Genomic DNA, 9,447 nt, shown 5'->3' with positions numbered 1-9,447 from the left:
AGCCCTAGGGATTAAGACAAATTGGGAGTATTTTGGAGCCATCACAGAAGATTTCCCCAGCAAGCCTGACTCTGGACCCCAAAGTCCCAGAGGCCTGCTCCAAAACAATCCCCCCATTTTCCTTCTGTCCCACAACCAGAGAAAGCAAATCCCAGGATTCCAAGAGTGTTGAATAGAATAGTAACACCCTATCCCCAGCCTCTCAGCCCTTCCTTAGGAGAAGGCAGGTAGGGAACCAAGAAGCAAGTCAAAGGTGTTCAGCAGGGAAGGAGCTCCTTCCCTGGCCCCCAGCTGCCTGGAGCACAGGAAGACCGCTGGGCCGGGAGCTGAAAGCTTCACTCCCAGTTTGGGATTCAGTCTGAACCCGCACCCTCTCCGGGTCTGTGCTCCTCGCGTCCCTCACCAATCCCTGCTCCCTCGTCCACACCGCTTCTGAGGCCAGCCTTCTAGAACACAGATGTGGTCCCCCACTTCACTCCCCACTGAATGCAGATGAGTGAGAGAACCGTGTGGCTGACACCAGGCTCACCTTTCTGGCCCTTATTCCTTCCCATTCTCATCACTAAGAGCCGAGGCTCTGCCAGGCAATTCTCCTCCCCTCTCTAGCCTCTACACCCTCGGCTCTCCAGGAAGACTGGTGTGCTTGCTCAGGTCAAATCCACGCCCCTGCACTGAACAAACGTCCATCCTAGCCTCTGGGGCCTTCCTCAAAGGCAGGACCCCACTCCCTCTCTCAGTGCCTGTGGTGGACCTGCAGGCCACTAGTAATGGGAAAACAGCTTTTAGCAGTTAGTGCTTTGGAGGTCAGCCCCTTCTCTTGTGGGGAGAGGCCCTGGAAGCCTGAAGCTCCCAGGCAGGAAGGAAATGGACCCCAGCCCCAGGCCATAAGGTGGAAAAGAAAGAAAAAGCCACCTTCCTTACAAGGGCTGCAGGAGCATCAGTGCTTCAGAGAAAACCCTGATTCCACCAGAGCGAGAAGATAATGTGGCTCCCAGCTGCCACAGCTCTCCAAGGAACCCCCTCCCACAAACCACCTATCTCAGCCTACCAGGGAGGCCCCGGATGTTATAGGACAGACCAGCTACCTGGGCCCCAGGACACATCCCACCGCAGATCTCACTGCCGTTCCTCACCCCACCAGTCATCTTCCTGTTGATGCAGTCAGTAGCTGAGCCCAGGCCTCTCGAATCATCTAGCTTAGCCCCAGGGCTTATCCCAGTATTGTCCTGCACATCCCCTAGACAGACCCCATCTCCCACCCCTTCCCACAGAGCCTGACCCTTCCTCCAGAAATCCCTCTCAACTTCCCATGGGTCATTAGCAAATGCAGTCAACCCTCCCCCTCTTCTCTGAAGGTTCCCTTCACCTACTTGTTCGAAGAAAACTGGTCCTCCTCTGAGAACACATGTTCTCCTCCAACCCTCTCAAGTGGTATCTATTTTCTCTCACACTGTATATGCCTCTTTGCTCCTAAGTTTCCTTTCCCAGCAATTTCCGCGGCTTCTTCCTTGAGCTTCTTTGGAGGTGCTACGTCAGACATCTACCACCCGCCTCCGCTCTGGAGGCCGCCGGGCCCAGAGCTCCTTCCCTGATGAGCTGTGCACTCACTCACCATCTCCTCCATCAACAAACACCCCTGTCTCTACTGTGAGCACTCTGACCTTCACCTCCTCTCCTTCAGCCTCACCTCCTCCAGCCCCCAATGCCAGCAGTGCACTGACCTCAGTGAGATAGCCTTCCACTTTGTCACAGTCCATCATCCTTGACATGTACAGCCTTTCCAGCCTGGAGGCCATGGGTCAGCACTCCAGCCATTCCACTGCAAGAGTTCCCAACGGCTTCGTCCTTCTCTGCCTTTGTCACAGTACCTGACAAGACCCCGACTCTCATTTAACCCAGCTATCCACCTACTTTGTGTTGGCCCCTAACAGCTGAAAGCCGCTATGGAAAATCAGGCAGTCATATGACTGGGCCTGCTTCATGCTCACGGGCTCTTAAAGCTGCCAGACACTCCCAGTTCCCGAGAAACTTCGCTTTCTCACTGCCTGAGACGACCACTTCCCACCTTCTCTCCTCTAATCTCTTAACACGTCTCTCATCCCTCTATTCTTATCTGATGATTCTGTTTCATATTTCATAGGAAAACAATTGACTCAGAAATAGAAAGTCTCCACTTCTCTCTTCCTCACCTGCATCTCAACCCACATGCCCCATCCTGCCCCCCACAGAAATGCAGAGAGCCCCCGCCCCCATCTACCACCAGCTTCCCCAACTGAGCCCTCTGTGTCACCTCCTGCCAGCCCAAGGACTTTGCACCTATCATTGTCCCCTTTCTCTCCTGTGAAACCATCCTTCCTTGCTCTGCTGGAACATTCCATCACCACACAAACAAGCCTTGGTAGAGCGCATCTTAAAAATGCCTCTCCAGCCCCCACATACCCACCTGCAGTCGCCCCATGTTTCCCACTTGCCTTCACAGCAAAACTCCTCCAAAGAGTTGCACATATTCACTATCCAGACTCCTTTCCCCCCATTCTTTCATTATCTCCAATCAGGGTTTATCGTCACCTACCCACTGACACAGCTGTTACCGAGGTCACCAATAACCTGCACTTAATGGAAGTCCACTTGTGTGTCCGCACCTGGCTTTATCTCTCGGGAGGACTCCTCATGGTTGACCACTTCCCCCCTTTTGAAAGCTATCGCTTCTCTTACTTTCTTGATAACACACTCACCTAGTTTTCTTCTCCCTTCAGGGCCATTCCTTCTCTTTCTCTTTGTCAGGCTTCCCCTCTCCCTGGGCCCTAAATCTTGGGGTGCCCCAGTCCCTGTAAGCTTTGCATGAACCCTCTCTCCTCGGGCAGTCTCAGCAACTCACACTGCCTTCTGTGTCATCCAGAAGCTCACCGCCTTCACGTGTGTATCTGCAGCTCTGACCTTCCCACAGGCTTGTTTACCCACCTGCCTGTTCAACATCTTCCCTTAAACATCTGAGGCATCTCAGACTCAACTGGCCCAAAAAGGAACCTTTGATTTCCCCTACAAACCCATTCCTTCTTCTCCCGATAAGCATCTGTGACTCAGGAAGTAGCAGCACTCCCCACCAGGGGCTCAGATGCACGAAGAGTTGCCCTTGATTCTTCTTTCTGCCACAACAGACAGTGAGTCCTGTCAGCTCCACCTCCTCAACACGTCCCCAAACTGACGTTTCATCACCACCTCCACTGCTATAGCCCAGTGCTAACCTCTCACCTGCACTGTTACATCTGTCCCACTCTGGCCTTCCTGCTGCTTCATAAACTTCCCAGAGTGTAAATCGGGTCCCACTGTGCCCCTGCTTAAACTCTCCAGCGGCTTCCTGTTGCAAGCAGCATAAAAGCCCAATACCCGATCATGGTGTCCTACAACAGACTCTGTGATGGGATGCAGCGTGCAGGAAGTCTACTGAGGAACTCTCACGATCACGCCTGTGGAGCAAGGGGAGGAAGGGAGGGCAACACTGAACTGGGACAGAGTTGTAACAGAGGCTTCAGTCAAATCCCACAGGAGCTCTGGAGCAGGGCTGGCCCTTTAGAGCTGCCCCAGGCAAGGAGGTCAAGCCTCATACCCTGCCTGACTGATTGTGGTCGGTCGTGGGCTGTCTCCCCCGAGGCCTTTCCCTAAACGGAGCAGGCTGACTGCGCTCCCAGAGAGGCCCTCTGGGAGTTCCGGCCCCTGGAGGAGTGCAGCCCACCACAGCCTCCACTCCACATGGCCCACAAGACCGCCTGATCTGACTCCTCACCCCCATCGCATGTCCTGCCACCCTCCCAGGTTTGCCCACCATCATTCGGCCCCTAAAGCTTGCCAAGCACAAGAACTTTGCTCTTGCTGCTGTTTCGGTGTCTCCATTTCCCCATCTGTAAAATGGAGGCAATCATTGCCCCTTCCTCACTGGGAGGTTGAGAGGATTGAATGAGTCGGTATGTGTAACGAGCAGTGCCCAGCATGTGGAGGAGCGATGCGATCAGAAGCAATGACGGCGACCATGACGATGTGATGATGATGGAGGGAACGCTCCCTTTTCCTTGATGATCATCCTAAAATGCAGAGGGCAGCCTCCCCACAAAAATGTCAGTAGTGCCAAGGCTGAGAAATCCTGGTTTGCATGTTTATTCTCTATTCCTTCCACAATGGGAGGGTCTGTCTTATTATCTTATGTCCACAATATCATTACCTTGTAGATGCACAGTAAACATGTTGACTGGCAGGACCTATATGTACTCAGTATGTAGTTAGATGGCCCCAAAATGTTTGCTGAGTGACTATGTGATGAACTCAGGGACTTAAGAGATATGCAGTCTTGATGAGTCCTTTAACCTTTCTGAGCTTCAATCTGCGATTTGCTCATCTGTGAAATAGAATAAATATTCATTTATTTATGAATAGTAAGGTCACTGAGTTCCTGCCTATCCACTCTGCAGAACCATTTTGGGGATTACAGGGCCTCTGTGGATTCATTCTTTGGGACTTGCTGACATGCTACCTCCCCAGTGAAGTCTTCCCTGATCCTCCCCCTCCCCAGCACACTCCTACACTAAGTCTACCCTTCCTCACATTCACGAAGCTCCGTGTCCACACCTGCATGGTAATACTATTGGCTTGAAATGCCCGTTTAGTTCTCAGCCCTATCACATCCCCCTGCTTTTAGAACAAATAGTTTGTAATGGCTCCTTTACAATCCTGAAATGAAATTCATGGATAGCATAACCTACCCAGACACATCATTTGAAAATAAATCAACATAATGCCCTAACTGTAATATAAAAGTAAAATGAAGATCATTTATAATAAAATATGTATTTCGATATGTAAATGCTCAAGTTGGATGACACCAGAAGACATAATGAAGAAGTCAGAGCTCTGCACCCACACACTGGATCACCACGAGGGCCACAGCCCCACGAGCAGCCTGACACTCAGGGATTGTATCTGAGACTCAAATACCACAAAGAGCCTTGCAATCAGCAATGTGATTTTCCAAAAATGATGAATAACTCTTGGCAATATTTCCAACAGAACAGAGTACAATCTTTCTTCAATTTACATGGTAGTTGTATTCCAGGAAAATTCAGTGTATATTAAATCCGTGACACAAATACTTTATGTTTATATATAAAACAGAGTTAGGTTCCAGGCTCAAATAATTATAAATAGGTTCTTCATTCACTTGAATGTCAACCAGGGTATTTGAAAGTCATGCAGGGTGTGGGCTGATTCTTCACTGTGCTGGACTACTCCATTGTTGAAGGGCTTTTAACAACCCTGGCCCTTCCCACTAACTGCCAGTAGCATCCCCTATAGTAACTGTGGCCATGAAAAATGCCACCACTTGTTCCCAAAACTCTCCCTGAGGGATGGCAGTGTCATACGCATGGACTATTTTTGTTCTAGTTTGTCTCACCCAACTATAGCCACCAAGGGCGGATTAACTTGTCCCGTCCATCAGTGTGACCCCAGAACCTAGAAGAAGCTGGATATATGGTGGGGGCCCCGCACACACCGGCTGCCAGAGTATATGCCTGCTGCACCCAGACCATGATGCCTCGTCCCAGTATGTGGTCACCTGCAGAGGGACAGGCACCAGCTGCTTCCTAAGCCATGGGCTGGGGCTTCTTTGGCCCTTGGATGTGCCAGCCCATGTGTAGGGCAGGCCAATCATGCCGGGAAATTAACAGCCCAGAGACAACCCACCACTGATGAGGATAAGTCTCCGAATTTCTTCCCCTGTCCGTGGGACTGATCGGAGGCATCCAGCACAGTGTCTCAGAGGGTCCCCATGAGCCGAGCCCAGCTGCCCTCAGAGATAGCCCCACATTAACACGCTCTGCCTGCCCTTCCCTCCCCATCTCATGCCCCACCCCTCAATGCTTCCTGGGATGACTCCCAATACATTACTTGCACCCAGATTCTGTTTCACTTATTATTGATAACTAACAAACTACCCCAAAATGGCTTGAAACAGCAACAATTTCTTATTTCCCTTGATTCTGGGTGGGTCAGTACATGGTTTGTCTGAGGTTTTGCCTAGTCTCACCTGGAGGGTCTGCTGAGCTGGGAGGTCAAAGCTGACTGCACTCCGTGCTGGCTCTTGGCTGGAGAGACTCCATTCTCCTCCTTGAAGCTTCTCACCCTGCAGCAGCTACAATGGCTTCCTAGCATACTACCTCAGGAGAGTCCCCATGGCAAAGGGGAAAGCTGCAAGCCCCTTGAGGCCGGAGCTCCGGATCTCAAATGCCACTCTTTCCACTGCATTCTGTAGGTCCAGGCAAGTCACAGGCCACTCAGGGGCTGGAGAAACAATGGGAGTTGCAGTAAAGGGGTGTCGGTGCAGGGATGGGAGGGATTTGTGACTATTAAACAATCTTCCTTGTGGGCAGGGTAGTCTCACACTAAGACACATGCCAAATCAAACACTGAAACGAGCAGATGAATGCCGGCCCGCACTGTGGAGTGGAAGATGGAAGACGATGAGGAGCATGTGGGAATGCCAGTGTGTCCCCAAGCCGCTGGTGCTGACTGGGGCGTGCAGTCCCTGAACACGCAGGCTGGGAGGCAGGCGAGACTGTCTTAGCATCTCTACTTCCACCATCAAATTTGTATTTTTCCACAAGACTGCATAATCCTCCAAAGATACAATTACTTAAGGCAGAACATAAACAGTGTATGCCACACACCGGTAGGGATCTGTAATTCAGACATGTCACCAGGGGTAATTAAAACCTCCTCTGGAGACAGGAGGTCTTGAAGCAGTACCACAGTAGTGTGCCCCTGTGCCCGTCAAGCCCAGGGTGGCAGCTGGGAACTCCTCAGGGCAAGAGGAGAAGGTGGCAGCGGAGGAGGCAGCCAGCCAGCCTTGTAGAATTCTCCCGAGAGGCCTCGGCCATAGACAATGGACGCCCACCTGCAGCAGCTGGTGGTCTAATGTTGGCGAGAACTGTTAACACCAAGGGCCGTTTTTAGACCACAGCACAGGGCTGGATCCTTTGCCCCTGGATGGGAGCAGAGAGGTGGAGGGAAGCCTGGCTGGGACAGAAGCAGCACGTGGGTAAGGTGGGCCCTCCGGTTGGGTGCTATGTCTACGTGAGGCTGAGGCCCCAGGAGGGAGACACTTTCGATGTAAGGGGGAGAAGGGGCCATTGAGCCTTGAAGACCTACCTGCTCAGCACCAGGCACCGTGCTGGCCGCTTCATATCCATTCTTATCCAGTCTGTCCCCTTTTTATAGATAAGAAAGCTGAGCCTCAGAAATGCGAAATGCTATGTTGAAGAACGAAGTTGCTGGGAGGCAGAGCACGTACCAAGGTCTCTGACTCCAAAATGGAGTGTCCAGAGAAGAACAGGGGGGCAGTGGAGTGTCCGGACAGGAAGAAAAGAGCATGCTCTCCAGGAAGGAGGAAATAGTTCTGCCTCGAAATGTGTGAAGGCCAGTCACAGAACAGAGACATGCCTAATTCCGATGTCTCCAAGATCAGAACCAGGCCAGGGGGTGGATGTTACCAGGAGATAGGAGATAGATTTCAGTTTGAAATAAGAGAGAACTTTCTAACAGACAGAACTGTCCTACTCCAGAATAAATGGGCTGCATGGATAGGTAGTGAGCTCCCCATCCCTGGAAACATGTAATTAGCACACCCTGGCTACTCACCATGAGAATTTCTGTAGAAAGGTTAGGCCTGCTTCCCACGCAGTCTCTTGGAGCTTGAGATTCTCTGGGAGTGGCTGGGGTGCCCTAGCTGGGGTGCCCCTGCTGTACAGAGCCAGAGTTGGGGCAGGAGAGACTTGGTAATTAATGGGGCCTCTGGACCCAACTTACTTCCCTGGCCCCACAGAGCCTCAAGACAGCCTCATCTCACCTGTTGTTCTGGCAGAGCCGCTGGCTGGGGGAAAGGGAAATCAAGAGGCCCCCAGTGAGGCCTGCGTGCTGAATGGCAATGGGCTAACCCTCTGACCTTTCATCAAAGGCTTGGAGCACAGTGGCTGCATGGATGCAGCTGTTTTCTTCAGCTATTACTCTGGAGAAAGTTCCTCTGGTGGCAAGAGGCAAGAGGGGAAGACAGAGGCAGCAGACATGAAACGGTCCAGACGAGACCTAGGCTCACAGAGCATCGGCCACCTGGGAGGCCTCTCAGCCAGGCTCTGAGTGCTAGTGCTGGGGCAAGGGAGGGGAACACTGGGGACCTTGATGTCCAGGCCCCGGCAGTGCAGGAGACATGGACCATCAAGACTACAAGTCTTTGCTTCCCAAACACACCCCCTATTCTCAGGGGGTAGGAGTGGCACACAGGGGCCATCTGGAAATTGCGGGGGAGGCTGCTGTCCACCCTGAGACCCCTACTATCCCCTATTCCCCTCAACCATGTCACCCTGTGTTCCCTCTGGGAGCCAACAGCCCCAGAAGTGGAGGAAGGGTAGTATATATAGAACAGCTCTACTCTCAACCCGCAGTACCATTCCCACCTTCAGAATTTAGGTAGGATGTTGCCATGTGAAGAATGTCCAGAGCAGGGTGGGCTAAGAGCCCTGGCAGCCCTCCTTCCTTCACCCCCTGATATTCCCCCCCATCCAGAAGCACCTGGGCCTGGGCAGGAGTTGCGGGCCCTAAACCTACCTGTTGGAAGGCATGGGAGGCTCCCATCCGAGGAGAAGAGCCCAGCGGAGGAGACACAGACCCTACCTGTAGGGGCTCCCAGTCCTATGTGGGAGATGGAGTTCTGAGGTCAAGGACCCTGTCTGAGGGGAGAAGACAGACAGAGATGGACTCACAAACCCTCACACAGCGCGAGAGCCCCCTGTCCTCTGTCACACCTGTACATACCAGTGCTGAGAAGAGCAGCGCTTTGCAGAAGAACAGACCAAGCTCAATCCTGGGGCTGCCCCTGAAGAAGTCAAGTTCAGAAGTGGCTTTACTTCCTCTAGACACTTAGAGCACAGAAGCGCTGGTCCACACAGCTGAGGGAGCCGAGGAAGAGCATCTTATTAATTTAATCCTTAAGCAAATTTACAAAATTGTCATGGATTTGCAAGAAGCCGAGGGAGGTGGTTTCTGGGGGAAGCGGGCAGGGAGGGAAGAGGCCGCCTCGCAGCCCCTTCCCAGCGCCGCCTGGCGGGGCCCTGCTGCTCTGCACCCCTCCTCTTCGTGCCTTCTCTAGCAGAATCTAGAAATCAGTCAGCCACATCAGCCACTAATAGAAATGATTCTAAGATAGTGAAAAAGTGCTTCCAGCATGCTGAACACTGAACATACATTAACTCATTTCATCTTTTTTTTACATTTCTTTCACCTTTACTGAGGCATAATTGACAAATAAAACTAATCATTTCATCTTCATAAATGAGGCAGGTGCTATTGGTATTATTATCCCCGTTTCACAAATGGGAAACCTGAGGCACAGAGAGCTCAAGACAC

The 9,447-nt window shown here is 52.0% G+C and overlaps 1 long non-coding RNA gene across 1 annotated transcript; it reads right to left on the bottom strand.

Annotated features, from left to right (window-relative positions):
* Positions 1 to 4,134: 4,134 nt before the first annotated feature.
* On the bottom strand, positions 4,135 to 9,165 carry LOC140848758 (uncharacterized). Its single transcript, XR_012129874.1, has 5 exons — positions 8,857 to 9,165; positions 7,895 to 8,771; positions 7,687 to 7,788; positions 6,077 to 6,330; positions 4,135 to 4,390 (listed from the first exon to the last, which is right to left on the bottom strand). It is a non-coding gene; the product is annotated as an uncharacterized lncRNA (long non-coding RNA).
* Positions 9,166 to 9,447: the final 282 nt, after the last annotated feature.

The sequence above is a fragment of the Manis javanica genome, chromosome 4 (genome assembly GCF_040802235.1).
Source record: "Manis javanica isolate MJ-LG chromosome 4, MJ_LKY, whole genome shotgun sequence".
Taxonomy (NCBI): Eukaryota; Metazoa; Chordata; class Mammalia; order Pholidota; family Manidae; genus Manis; species Manis javanica.
The sequence above is the reverse complement of the archived record's forward strand: the minus strand, read 5'-3'. Positions and strand labels throughout refer to the sequence as shown.